Source organism: Pongo abelii, chromosome 2, assembly GCF_028885655.2.
Source record: "Pongo abelii isolate AG06213 chromosome 2, NHGRI_mPonAbe1-v2.0_pri, whole genome shotgun sequence".
Lineage (NCBI taxonomy): Eukaryota > Metazoa > Chordata > Mammalia > Primates > Hominidae > Pongo > Pongo abelii.
The window spans coordinates 63,061,953-63,077,455 of record NC_085928.1 but is presented as its reverse complement, the minus strand read 5'-3'; the positions used below and the strand labels follow the sequence as shown (position 1 = coordinate 63,077,455).

The 15,503-nt window shown below is 38.3% G+C and overlaps 2 long non-coding RNA genes across 2 annotated transcripts in view; both read right to left on the bottom strand.

Moving 5' to 3' along the window:
- The window catches only part of LOC129058518 (uncharacterized), a 31,328-nt gene extending 29,750 nt beyond the window's left edge, over window positions 1-1,578 (bottom strand). Inside the window, exon 1 of the long non-coding RNA XR_008523668.2 lies at window positions 1,449-1,578. This is a non-coding gene — a long non-coding RNA (uncharacterized LOC129058518). The remainder of the gene's footprint in view (window positions 1-1,448) is intronic.
- The window catches only part of LOC103890122 (uncharacterized), a 68,186-nt gene extending 53,991 nt beyond the window's left edge, over window positions 1-14,195 (bottom strand). Inside the window, exon 1 of the long non-coding RNA XR_654481.4 lies at window positions 13,867-14,195. This is a non-coding gene — a long non-coding RNA (uncharacterized LOC103890122). The remainder of the gene's footprint in view (window positions 1-13,866) is intronic.
- Window positions 14,196-15,503: the final 1,308 nt, after the last annotated feature.

Sequence of the window (15,503 nt, the reverse complement as noted above, 5' to 3'; positions counted from 1 at the left end):
AACAGGCTCCCAGATATACTGATACTGCGCTATTAAGTGGGGGAAAGAACTACACAGAGGGAAAATGAAAAAGTAGTTTACAAAAGGTGAGGGAAGGGACTTTCCTGACCTCTACTGAAAAATAGAAAGCAAGAAATATTGAAAGCTAGTAATGCTCTTGCTATGTTTGAGGTATTTCTTTTATTTTTGTTGCTGTTCTATTTTGCTTTGTTTTCCCAGAATGGTTTGTTAGTTGTAAGTAGTTGTCTGGAAATGATAGGAAATTCTTTTTATATTGTATACATGAATATGCTACAAAGCTTTTCATTAGGCACTGATTTATCTAAATTTCTTTAAAACTATTGAAAAGGAGCCAAACTCAGAGTTTGAACTATCCAAACATTTCAAATAGTCAGAAAATCAGAGGTTCTTTCACTTATAAACACAAGGACTTGCTTAATAGACTTTGTTTTGCAAGAGGTTACTGCATAATTTACTCTCTAGTAGAATTTAGAGAAAGATATGTTCTACCCTCCTCTGTAGGAATGTTTTAAAGAAAAAATAATCAACAGTACCTTTCAAATACCACAAAACTACAGGAAAATCAGAATGTCATCATCTATGGCAGACACATCCCATGTGCTTTCTATGCTAAGCTCATCTCTGGTTAGGAGAGAATGTAAGGGGCACCCTGCTTGGGATTTTTGTTAAATTATTTGTGAGAAACAGTGCATTTGCCTCCCACACAGCCATAGTTCCTGGGCCTTTGTATTTCAAAGATGAGTAAATAGTAAATAAATAAATAGAAAATGAATAAGAAAGGAAATGAACATATGCTGACAAAATAAATAATGTATGTATTTATTTAATATACATACATTAAATAAATCAATTACTAGCAGCGTCATTTCTAAAAAGAAATGACATGATAACACAAAAATGTAGATACGGAAAATGTCTAGTATGGTATAATACCAAAACTCAACCAGCCTAGTATCTTTCACTTATACATAAATTGTTCTTCTCGAACCATGTAAAAGATTTATGCTTTACCTTTGCCTATTTTTATTGGTTTGTTTGTACATTTGTTTGTGTTTTCCAAATGGAATATAACTAACTGGTTATACTCCTGGTAAATGCTTAATTACAGACCATAGTTCCAGAATAACACATCAGGAACTTTTGTTTGTTAAAGTGGTCAAGTGGCTAAACTTTCTTTACTCAATTTAGAATTAAGGCTATGGATATTCTAGAAAACTAAAAGTTAGCATAGTTTGTGGTATAAATCGTAAATTCAGTGAGAGTTATGGATTTTATATTTTTTTCTTTATAATGAAGGTCTCTTCAGAACACTTTTCTAAATCAATAATAAAATAAATTTATCATTAATAAAATGTACACACAAAGACCAACATCTTCCATGGAGCCTTATGCATCACCTTGTTAGAGAATCCCAGAGTCATGCTTACCTGGAGGATGTTGGCATTTCTTGAGTTAACCATGAACCTCAACTGCATTATGAAATATTAATGCTAAATCATGTCCTCAGTTGTTGTTATACTGGCTCCTTCTTAAAACTTCTTCTGCAAAGAATACAGGCACTTTCAAAAGGGTAAAGAAAATGTCATTGCAATTTTTTCACTGATAAATGTATTGTATGTATATTTAATTAGTCATCATTATTTGAAGATATCTGAAGTAATAATTATGCAATAATGTTTGGTTCATATAAGAATAGATCCCTTGAGGTCTCATAAAATATGATCCAATTTAAAGTATATTAAATATATTTATCTTCCCAGAATAAGAAAACATACTGCAAAACCTAAGCTTAAAGCAAAGGCCTGTTCAAGAAATTAGTTTTTAGAATAAAATTCAACTCTACATGCTCAATGTAAAAGATAACTAAAAGTAAAACTTGAGGAAGAAGAATAAACATTGACATTCTTTTATAGAATAGTTATTCGATATGAGGAAAATAAATAAAATAATATTATAAATTATGATATTTGAAGCACACATTTAAAAATGATAACCCATTTCGTTCCATTATTATGAAACTTATTAAAATCAATAAATTATTGAATAAGAATAAGGTGATACAATGACTATTATTTGGCTGGATTTAGCATCTAGGTCAGTGCTGGGCATTTGGTACTTATTCTTTAAATGCTGACTGAATATATGAATTAAAAAGGCAACAGAGTCCTTGAGCTTCTGACTTACCTGTAGTGGTTCTGAGTGTATGGATATAACATTATATAAATGATCTGGAATTTAAAGTTGATTTTCAAAGTTTATTTATTTATTTTTATTATTATTATTATTTTTGAGATGGAGTCTTGCTCTGTCGCCCAGGTTGGAGTGCAGTGGCGTGATCTCGACTCACTGCAAGCTCCGCCTCCCGGCTTCACGCCATTCTCCTGCCTCAGCCTCCCAAGTAGCTGGGACTACAGGCGCCGCCACCACGCCTGGCTAATTTTTTGTATTTTTAGTAGAGACGGGGTTTCACCATGTTAGCCAGGATGGTCTCGATCTCCTGAGACCTCGTGATCCACTGCCTCGGCCTTCCAAAGTGCTGGGATTACAGGCGTGAGCCACCGCGTCACGCCGATTTTCAAAGTTTAAAGACTTAAGATGAGCATGTAGATACCCCTATTCCTAAGGAAAATATTATACAATTTGTAAGAGTGGAATTGACAAAGTAGGGAAGTAATGTATTGCTGTTATCAAAAACTTAGGGAATTTTCAGTCCATAATATATATCATGTGATAGGTGTTTTTATGTCTATATCCAGTAAACTCCATAAGCAAATATATGTACATTGCAAAATTAAAAATTCAGAATTTGTTTAGAAAAGTTGATCACATGGTAAACTCCTCATCAAAAAGAGACAAAGGAAGCAAAATAAGAAAAACAATTCCTGCACTCTGGAGTAGGGTAAGAAGTGGTTTATTGCCAAGAGAAATATCAATTATAAGATGTATGTATATATTATTCCCTAGAACATATAGATTGGTTTGCTGAAAACAGCAATCATATAAATCATAAAGTCCTCAACTAGCACAGCTTTTGAATGCAAAGTGAGAGATTTTTTTCCATGAGAAAACATTTCTAATTTCATCTGGGTCAGGGGTTATCTTTCCAAAGCAGCTTTGTTATAAGAATGTACCTTGAAGAAAACTTTACAGGGAACATGAAAGCAATTTGTCACAATGCAATGACTGCTTATAGACTGATACTGCATTTTGATACATGGCCTACTGATGTGTAATAATATATATTAAACTTTGGATGAAAGTGGCTAGAAAGATTGAAATCACTCTTACAGATTACTTCTACATGATACAGGCATAATATATGTCAAGAATAATAATAGATATTATATCAGTTAATATTTTATTTCAAACAATATTGCTTTCTTTCATTATTATATTTTAAGTGGCCATATATCTAATATCAAGTATTTAAATATAAACTGAATCTATATCATATATTATTGTACTAGACTTTTTATAAAATTTGTAAAATTTTTTTTTTTTTTTTGAGATGGAGTCTCGCTCTGTCACCTAGGCTGGAGTGTAGTGGTGCGATATTGGTTCACTGCAAGCTCTGCCTCCCGGGTTCACTCCATTCTCCTGCCTCAGCCTCCAGAGTAGCTGGGACTACAGGCGCCCACCACCACGCGCACCTAATTTTTTGTATTTTTAGTAGAGACTGGGTTTCACCATGTTAGCCAGGATGGTCTTGATCTCCTGACCTCGTGATCTGCCTGCCTTGGCCTCTCAAAGTGCTGGGGGGGTGCAAAATATTTTATTTATGATTACCAGCAGCAATCAGGTAAGCAGAGTGTTTTTGTAAAGAATTCTAAAGGGTCAATTCATACTTACTAATTTTATTTTCAAGTAGATCAGCAAATTGTTTTAAGGGACCAGATACTACATATTTTAGGTTACCAGGCTGAAGGCAAAATTAAGGATAATATGCAGATCCTCGTATAACAAGAAAAATTCTTGCTAGTATTATAGATGAAACACAAAATAGAAATCAAGTACAATTTGATAATTATTTTATTAACATTTTATGTAGTCAGTGTTCAAAGTTGTGCTCATCATAAATAATTGCTCATCTGTTAATGCTGATCTGAAACGAGATTTTACAGATTTTGTCTTTGAAATAGCTTTTCACATTTAAGAGAACTGCCAAATACTGATATCAATCCATTAGCATATAATTTCGATTGTACGTATTTATTCCTTAAAAGGCAGATAGAATTCTGTCAGACTATTTTCTTGATATTTGTATTTTATTATGTCATTGCTTTACAGAGTAATCATTTCCAGTTGAAAAGGTAGGTGGCAGCAAGGATGGAGCTAAGATGGCCAGATAGGAGCAGCTCCAGGATTTCTGCATTTCCAACTGAGGTACCAGGCTCATCTCACTGGGGAGTGTCAGACAGTGGGTGCAGGACAGTGGGTGCAGTGCACAGAGCATGAGCCGAAGCAGGGCGAGGCATCACCTCACCCGGGAAGCACAAGGGGTCAGGGAATTACCTTTCCTAGTCAAAGAAAGGGGTAACAGATGGCACCTGAAAAATTGGGTCACTCCCACCCTAATACTGTGCTTTTGCAATGGTCTTAGCAAATGGCACACCAGGAGATTATATGCCATGCCTGGCTCACAGGGTCCTAGCCCACAGAGCCTCGCTCATTGCTAGCACAGCAGTCTGAGATCAAACTGCAAGGAGGCAGCGAGGCTGGGGGAGGGGCTCCCGCCATTGCCGAGGCTTGGGTAGGTAAACAAAGCAGCCGGGAAGCTCCAACTGAGTGGAGCCCACTGCAGCTCAAGGAGGACTGCCTGCCTGTGTAGACTCCACCTCTGCGAGCAGAGCATAGCCAAATAAAAGGCAGCAGAAACCTCTGCAGACTTGAATGTCCCTGTCTGACAGCTTTGAAGAGAGCAGTGGTTCTCCCAGCACACAGCTGGAGATCTGAGAACAGACAGACTGCCTCCCCAAGTGGGTCCCTGACCTCTGAGTAGCCTAACTGGGAGGCACCCCTCAGTAGGGGCAGACTGACACCTCACACGGCCGGGTACTCCTCTGAGACAAAACTTCCAGAGGAAAGATCAAGCAGCAACATTTGCTGTTCACCAATATCCGCTGTTCTGCAGCCTCCACTGCTGATACCCAGGCAAACAGGGTCTGGAGTGGACCTCCAGCAAACTCCAACAGGCCTGAAATTGAGGGCCCTGACTATTAGAAGAAAAACTAACAAACAGAAAGGACATTCACACCAAAACCCCATCTGTACGTCACCATCATCAAAGACCAAAAGTAGATTAAACTACAAAGATGGGGAAAAAACAGAGCAGAAAAACTGGAAACTTTAAAAATCAGAGCGCCTCTCCTCCAGAGGAACGCAGCTTCTCACCAGCAATGGAACAAAGCTGGATGGAGAATGACTTTGAAGAGTTGAGAGAAGAAGGCTTCAGACGATCAAACTAATCTGAGCTAAAGGAGGAAGTTCGAACCCATGGAAAAGAAGTTAAAAACCTTGAAAAAAAAGTAGACGAATGGCTAACTAGAATAACCAATGCAGAGAAGTCCTTAAAGGACCTGATGGAACTGAAAACCAAGGCACGAGAACTACGTGACGAATGCACAAGCCTCAGTAGCTGATTCGATCAACTGGAAGAAAGGGTATCAGTGATGGAAGATCAAATGAATGAAATGAAGCTAGAAGAGAAGTTTAAAGAAAAAAGAATAAAAAGAAATGAACAAAGCCTCCAAGAAATAAAGAACTATGTGAAAAGACCAAATCTACATCTGATTGATGTACCTGAAAGTGATGGAGAGACTGGAACCAAGTTGGAAAACACTCTATAGGATATTATCCAGGAGAACTTCCTCAATCTAGCAAGGCAGGCTAACATTCAAATTCAGGAAATACAGAGAACGCCACAAAGATACTCCTTGAGAACAGCAACTCCAAGACACATAATTGTCAGATTCACCAAAGTTGAAATGAAGGAAAAAATGTTAAGGGCAGCCAGAGAGAAAGGTCGGGTTACCCACAAAGAGAAGCCCATCAGACTAACAGCTGATCTCCTGGCAGAAACTCTACAAGCCAGAAGAGAGTGGGGACCAATATTCAACATTCTTTTTTTTTTTTTTTTTTTCTAAGTGTAAGTATGGACTTTATTTTTTAAAAAAAAAAGTCTTTTGAGAACTACAAATTACAAAGTAAAAGCAGATCACTATGTAGAAATCTAGTGAATACATTTTGCCTGTGCATGAAAAACTTTATCAAAGTTACTCATTTAACAAATTCACCCCATTCACAACAATCAGTTATAATGTTCTTTTTAAGGTTACTATACCTTTATTTCAAATTATATTACATGTTATTCCCTCAAAATGAACTTTTAAATGACAAACTTTTGGCTCATAAGAATGGCACCTTCAAAAGGGGCGATTTCCACTCAGTCTCTGGTGGCATCATTCCAGGCTAGTTTCACCAGTTAAAAACCTTCAAAATGTTCACTTTTAACACAAAGTCTTCCCATAAAAAATGTGGCTACATTTTCCCCCCAATGACTACATACATAGATGGGTAGCAGCAAGAAAAGATGAAAATGAAAAGGCAGCCATTAAAATAAATGGATCAACTGTATACCAAGAAGTATTTGGCTCATGTTCTAATTGGGAATCTAGATATAGCTTAGATTTCCTATTGGCTTAGAGTATTTGCTGTAACAAATGAAGTGCAATGACAATTATATATTCCTACTCGGTCATACTGGACTGGCTTCGTTCTCTTAACATACTCAGTAATGACTCAAGCCTCTGGCTATTAACACCCTAGTTGCCATTTTTTAATTGCCATGAGTCAACATTCTTAAAGAAAAGAATTTTCAACCCAGAATTTCATATCCAGCCAAACTAGGCTTCATAGGTGAAGGAGAAATAAAATCCTTTACAGACAAGCAAATGCTGAGAGATTTTGTCACCACCAGCCCTGCTCTAAAAGAGCTCCTGAAGGAAGAATTAACATGGAAAGGAAAAACCGGTACCAGCCACTGAAAAAACATGCCGAATTGTAAAGACCATCGAGGCTAGGAAGAAACTGCATCAACTAACGAGCAAAATAACCAGCTAACATCATAATGACAGGATAAAATTCCCACATAACAATATTAACCTTAAATGTAAATGGGCTAAATGCTCCAAGTAAAAGACACACACTGGCAAATTGGATAAAGAGTCAAGACCCATCAGTGTGCTGTATTCAGGAAACCCATCTCACGTGCAGAGACACACATAGGCTCAAAATAAAAGGATGGAGGAAGATCTACCAAGCAAATGGAAAACAAAAAAAGGCAGGGGTTGCAATTCTAGTCTCTGATAAAACAGACTTTAAACCAACAAAGATCAAAAGAGACAAAGAAGGCCATTACATAATGGTAAAGGGATGAATTCAACAAGAAGAGTTAACTATCCTAAATATATATGCACCCAATACAGGAGCACCCAGATTCGTAAAGCAAGTCCTTAGAGACCTAGAAAGAGACTTAGACTCCCACACAATAATAATGGGAGACTTTAACACCCCACTGTCAACATTAGACAGATAAACGAGACAAAAAGTTAACAAGGATATCCAGGAATTGAACTCAGCTCTGCACCAAGTGGACCTAATAGACATCTACAGAACTCTCCACCCCAAATCAACAGAATATACATTCTTTTCAGCACCACACCACACCTATTCCAAAATTGATCACAAAGTTGGAAGTAAACCATTCCTCAGCAAATGTAAAAGAAGAGAAATTATAACAAACTGTCTCTCAGACCACAGTGCAATCAAACTAGAGCTCAGGATTAAGAAACTCACTAAAAACCGCTCAACTACATGGAAACTGAACAACCTGCTCCTGAATGCCTACTGGGTACATAATGAAATGAAGGCAGAAATAAAGATGCTCTTTGAAACCAATGGGAACAAAGACACAACATACCAGAATATTTGGGACACATTCAAAGTGGTGTGTAGAGGGAAATTTATAGCACTAAATGCCCACAAGAGAAAGGAGGAAAGATCTAAAATTGACACCCTAACATCACAATTAAAATAACTAGAGAAACAAGAGCAAACACATTCAAAAGCTAGCAGAAGGCAAGAAATAACTAAGATCAGAGCAGAACTGAAGGAGATAGAGACACAAAAAACCCTTCAAAAAATCAATGAATCCAGGAGCTGGTTTGTTGAAAAGATCAACAAATTGATTGACTGCTGGCAAGACTAATAAAGAAGAAAAGAGAGAAGAATCAAATAGATGCAATAAAAAATGATAAAGGGGATATCACCACTGATCCCACAGAGATACCAACTACCATCAGAGAATACTATAAACACTTCTATGCAAATAAACTAGAAAATCTAGAAGAAATGGATAAATTCCTCGACACATACACCCTCCCAAGACTAAACCAGGAAGAAGTTGAATCTCTGCATAGACCAATAACAGGCTCTGAAATTGAGGCAATAATTAACAGCCTACCAACCAAAAAAAGTCCAGGACCAGATGGATTCACAGCCGAATTCTACCAGAGGTACAAGGAGGAGCTGGTACCATTCCTTCTGAAACTATTCCAATCAACAGAAAAAGAGGGAATCCTCCCTAACTCATTTTATGAGGCCAGCATCATCCTGATACCAAAGCCTGGCAGAGACGCAACAAAAAAAGAGAATTTTAGACCAATATCCCTGATGAACATTGATGCAAAAATCCTCAATAAAATACTGGCAAAGCGAATCCAGCAGCACATCAAAAAGCTTATCCACCATGATCAAGGGGGCTTCATCCCTGGGATGCAAGGCTGTTTCAACATATGCAAATAAATAAACGTAATCCAGCATATAAACAGAACCAACGATAAAAACCACACGATTATCTCAATAGATGCAGAAAAGGCCTTTGACAAAATTCAACAGCCCTTCCTGCTAAAAACTCTCAATAAATTAGGTATTGATGGGACATATCTCAAATTAATAACAGCTATCTATGACAAACCCACAGCCATTATCATACTGAATGGGCAAAAACTGGAAGCATTCCCTTTGAAAACTAGCACAAGACAGGGATGCCCTCTCTCACCACTCCTGTTCAACATAGTGTTGGAAGTTCTGGCCAGGGCAATCAGGCAGGAGAAGGAAATAAAGGGTATTCAGTTAGGAAAAGAGGAAGTGAAATTGTCCCTGTTTGCAGATGACATGATTGTATATCTAGAAAACCCCATCGTCTCAGCCCAAAATCTCCTTAAGCTAATACGCAACTTCAGCAAAGTCTCAGGATATAAAATCAATGTGCGAAATTCACAAGCATTCTTATACACCAATAACAGACAAACAGAGAGCCAAATCATGAGTGAACTCCCATTCACAATTGCTTCAAAGAGAATAAAATACCTAGCAATCCAACTTACAAGGGATGTGAAAGACCTCTTCAAGGAGAACTACAAACCACTGCTCAATGAAATAAAAGAAGATACAAACAAATGGAAGAACATTCCATGCTCATGGGTAGGAAGAATCGATATTGTGAAAATGGCCATACTGCCCAAGGTAATTTATAGATTCAATGCCATCCCCATCAAGCTACCAATGACTTTCTTCACAGAATTGGAAAAAACTACTTTAAAGTTCATATGGAACCAAAAAAGAGCCCGCATCTCCAAGTCAATCCTAAGCCAAAAGAACAAAGCTGGAGGCATCACACTACCTGACCTCAAACTATACTACAAGGCTACAGTAACCAAAACAGCATGGTACTGGTACCAAAACAGAGATATAGACAAATGGAACAGAACGGAGCCCTCAGAAATAATGCCACATATCTACAACTATCTGATCTTTGACAAACCTGACAAAAACAAGAAATGGGGAAAGGATTCCCTATTTAATAAATGGTGCTGGGAAAACTGGCTAGCCATATGTCGAAAGCTGAAACTGGATCCCTTCCTTACACCTTATACAAAAATTAATTCAAGATGGATTAAAGACTTAAATGTTAGACCTAAAACCATAAAAACCCTAGAAGAAAACCTTTATGGCAATGCCATTCAGGACATAGGCATGGGCAAGGACTTCATGTCTAAAACACCAAAAGCAATGGCAACAAAAGCCAAAATTGACAAATGGGATTTAATTAAACTAAAGAGCTTCTGCACAGCAAAAGAAACTACCATCAGAGTGAACAGACAACCTACAGAATGGGAGAAAATTTTTGCAATCTACTCACCTGACAAAGGGCTAATATCCAGAATCTACAATGAACTCAAACAAATTTACAAGAAAAAAACAACCCCAACAACAAGTGGGCAAAGGATATGAACAGACACTTCTCAAAAGAAGACATTTATGCAGCCAAAAGACACATGAAGAAATGCTCATCATCACTGGCCATCAGAGAAATGCAAATCAAAACCACCATGAGATACCATCTCACACCAGTTAGAATGGCGATCATTTAAAAGTCAGGAAACAACAGGTGCTGGAGAGGATGTGGAGAAATAGGAACACTTTTACACTGTTGGTGGGACTGTAAACTAGTTCAACCATTGTGGAAGTCAGTGTGGCGATTCCTCAGGGATCCAGAACTAGAAATACCATTTGACCCAGCCATCCCATTACTGGGCATATACCCAAAGGATTATAAGTCATGCTGCTATAAAGACACATGCACATGTATGTTTATTGCGGCACTATTCACAATAGCAAAGACTTGGAATCAACCCAAATGTCCAACAATGATAGACTGGATTAAGAAAATGTGGTGCATATACACCATGGAATACTATGCAGCCATAAAAAATGATGCGTTCATGTCCTTTGTTGGGACATGGATGAAGCTGGAAACCATCATTCAGAGCAAACTATCACAAGGACAAAAAACCAAACACCGCATGTTCTCACTCATAGGTAGGAATTGAACAATGAGAACACATGGACACAGGAAGGGGAACATCACACACTGGAGCCTGTTGTGGGGTGGGGAGAGGGGGGAGGGATAGCATTAGGAGATATACCTAATGTTAAATGACGAGTTAATGGGTGCAGCACACCAACCTGGCACATGCATACATATGTAACAAACCTGCACGTTGTGCACATGTACCCTAAAACTTAAAGTATAATAATAAAAAAAAGATACTATGTGAAAAAATAAAATAAAATAAAAAAGAAAAGAAAAGTTAGGTGGCAGCTTCTCAATTGGAAAATTAAACAGATTCTGAGATATGGGAATTTCCTTTGTCCCTTCCTAAAGATGAGAAAAATGTAATTGAAGCTGTAGCTTGATCTGGGAAATTATAGCTGCTTCATATAGTATGGCAATGGAGTTCATTTTGTTTTCACTTTTTCCAACATAAGAAATTTATAGATCAACTCAACATTACTAGGGATTTATATAACGTTCATTATCTAAAGGATATATTGCAGTATAACTTCCATATATAAGCACCATTTTGCCTTGTATATATACAGGTTGGATTCATTAAGAAACATTATCAAGGCCAGGCGTGGTGGCTCATGCCTGTAATCCCAGCACTTTGGGAGGCCGAGGTGGGCAGATCACGAGGTCAGGAGTTTGAGACCAGCCTGACCAACATGGTGAAACACCATCTCTACTAAAAATACAAAAATTAGCTGGGCATGGTGGCACGTGCCTGTAATCTCAGCTACTCAGGAGGCTGAGGCAGGAGAATCACTTGAACCCAGGAGGTGGAGGTTGCAGTGAGCTGAGATGGAGCCACTGCACTCCAGCCTGGGCGACAGAGCAAGATTCCATCTCAAAAAAATAAAGAAAGAAAGAAAGATAAAAGAAACATCAAGTCTGCAGCAAAAGCTAACTTCCAAAGTCATTCAGTGGTTGTTAGTACAGGCCAAGGAAAATTCTTTTCATACAGAAAAATATTTTGATCTCTTCCTTAAGCTCAAAAATTTCAAAAAAAATTGAGTCCTAACCCTTCAAACTGCCATGCAGTAGGACAAGCTCAGGGTATTCATCTTCCATTTCTAGTTGTCTGAACTGTTCACCAGAGTGAATGTAGTTCAGCAATGACAATGCTGGTTTAAATAACAAATGATAGATTAAAATATTTTCTGTAAAGTACTACTGATGAATAATAAAATGAATAAATAAATAAACACCATATATTTTCACAAGCTTTGTAAATTTTTTCAAATTAGACTTTTTCTCTTCCACATACTCTCTCAGATTCAATTGAAAGATACCTTAGCAGATTGTACTTCAGGTTGTACTAAATTCATATTTTCTCAACTTCTTTAAAAATATTCTCATGTATAGTTGTTCCCAGCAGACTATTCATAGGAGATGATTCTTTAGTGACTTCAAACTCAACATTAACTCCTCAAGGAAATAACAGCATTGCTGTCAACACATCTAAACATATTGGATATTTGCTTTGTTCTTTAGTTGTCTATTGTTGCTACTGCCAATACCCTCAACTCTTCAAGCAACTGTTCATGTGGAAAAGATAATGGTCTTTACAGTATTAATGTGTAAAATCCATACATAGCTCCCTGGCAGTACAAAACTAGGTGGCAAGCTAGAGAGATCTAGCCTATTGGCAGTAGTTAGCTGACACTTGCACTGGATGATAATGATTCTGAGAGATGTACATTTCTGTCAGAGTAGGCCCTCTGAAACATGACTGTTAATTAAAAGTATATATATACAGATACATACATATATTAAAAATATATCATATGTAAAAATATATACATAAAGTATATACATATATATGTATTAAAGTGTGTATTCACATATATGTATGTGAATACATATATATGTATGTATATATATATACATATAAAAGTGTATATATTTATATATGACACTACATGTTAATTTTTGTGGGATTTTGTTCTGTATTTGAGTTCCAGTAAACTTACATGTATCTAAAAATATAAGCCATAAAACTTCTCTTCATGGGACAGGATTATGTGCTGGAGCTAGCTCACACCCTAACTAGTATCAATTGTTCAAATTACTAAAATTTTGAGTTAAAATTCAATTGCATACACTTGTTTGTAATACACTTGTTAGATAAATTTTACTGGAAAAGTAATGGAGACTCAAAATTCATTTCTTCCTAATTTGTTGCTACATTTTGCTGTTATCTGTGTTCTTAGAGTTATTTATGTCTATTGTACCTTTTAGGTGGAAAAATATAAAAAAGTGTGCAATTGTGACTCTCTCCAAATCTGTATTCAACGACTACACATTGTAACTTAAAATTGGCTATGATGGGTAATTTAAACACAGAAGTCAGCAAATGCTACAAATCAGGATTTGGTTTATGGCTTTGTTGATTGTCTAGGCTAAGACATTTACGGAGTGAAATGCCAATAATGAAGAATAGATGTAAATACATGTTGGGTCAGTAGCCATTGCCTTGTGAATAGCACATATACACTCACAAATAGTTTTTGAAGACTATTATCCAAATGAGGATAAAAGTCGCTCAAGTCAGAGTGAAGTTCTGTTGTCCATCTTCGTTTTTTAATTTCCTCTTACTTGTTAATACGTATGTTAGAAAATACCAGAAGGCCTGTTGATCACGCCCTGTCCTACCACCGGCCTCTGAGCTGCCCGCTTGGCACTGCTACGCTGCCCCTGGATTGGTTACAATGTGGGGTTTTCTCTGGATTACAGGCGGAGGAAGAATAGGGAAGCCGCAAAGCAAGAGCCTTGCTGGAGTTGGCCACTCCTCTGTGCAACAGCCTAAATAGCGCAGCACCCAGGACGCACCAGGCCCTCCATAAATGTCAGCTTAACAGAAAGTGACTATTACTCCAAACCTGAGGCAACTGAGAGGCGCAGCTGCAGGATCAGTGGGTCCTAGGGCTTCCTGAAACGCAGTCTTGAGGCCCCTGTAGGAAATTTTCTCCCTCTCCCCGCGGGCATGGCTTTTGTACTCTGAGACGGAATGAATGTCAAGCTCAGGTACAACTCGCGCTTTGGAACCTAGGAGGCATCCTCAGCGAGGCCTGATGGAGGACAGGAGGGGCTGGCCGAGGGTGGAGAGCGAAGGGATCGCCGGAGCGGAGCGAGGGTCTCATCCCCCCTGCAGGACCCTGGCAGACCCACACGTGCCCTCCTTTCGCACAAGTCGATTGCTGCCCTCTACTCTTCGGCAGGGAATGAGAATGACTTCCTCCGCGGAGATCCAGCGCTTCCTTCCATTTTGCCTCCTGGCCCCTTCTGGAGACCGCAGCCCCTTTCCTGGCAGCTCCGCGCCCCAGAACAGGAACGCACCGGGACGCGGTCACATTTCAGCTTTGGTGGCTGCCCCCGCGCCCCCATACTCCGGGCAGGGGATCCAGGCTGCGGGCGCCAGGCAGAGCTGGCATCTTCCGGGACCTGGATGTTGTTGCGTAGGGGGTCCCAAGCTAAGCTGGTGTAGGAGCTCTCAAATCTCCCTTTCTGGCATCCCACGGAAAAACACATGAATCAGAAATTCCTCTGCTTGGTCCTCCTGTAGGGGCCGAGTGGCGGGGAACTCCCAGGTACTCGCGTGGGGATCATAACCCAGAGATTGCGGGGCGACCCTCGGAGAGAAGCCCCCTGCCTCCTTTTGAGCCCGACTGCCTGTCAGGGACCCCGAAGACTGCAAGGTCAGGGGTACAGACCTGGGGTGTGCTGACGTCCCCTTTCCATCCCAAAGTGCTATTTTCTTTTCCTTCCGTTTCACTCTGGGTCTCAAGCCCTTTCTTTCAGTTTCTCAGCAGAGCAGGCCATTTCGTCTAATCCCAAATATCTTTTAAAAGTTCATTTTGTACCGCAGTCTCCCCACAATGCAGAATCTTGTACTTATCCTTTGGTACTATTAAAATAAGATAACCATTCACCATTAAATTAGTCCAAAATATCTTTAATGTTAACATTTAGGTCGAGAAGGGTTGATGGCTCTTGCACAGTCTTGTGTGCAAGGGAGGGAAAAGTAGTACAACTTCTCTGGAGAATAATTTGATAAAATATGTAAATAACTTTAAAAATACTTTTGAACTTGATCCGTCTTTTTCCAGGATCTTTCAAAAAATTATATGAAGTCTTCATAACCTACAAAGATCTTCATCACATTATTATTTGTAAAAGAAAAAAAATGAAAACAACTTTATTCACAACAAGAAACATTAGATAAGTTATGGTATGTTCATCTTATGGACCATAAATTGTCATTAAAAAGATTAACTAATGCGATCAAAGAAAAGCACAAGAGGTAAAAAACATGTCAAAACAGAAACAGAAACAAAACAAACACAAAAACAAAAAAACAAGAAACAAACAACAAAACCTCTGCTTGTCAAAATATTCAAACCATTTAAAAACAAGCTGGTAAATGGTTAAATTATATATGGCAAGAGTATCACAGATTTAAAAATAAAACATAAAAGAAAAATAAAAAAAACCACAGCCTCCAAGAAAAGTAAATTAG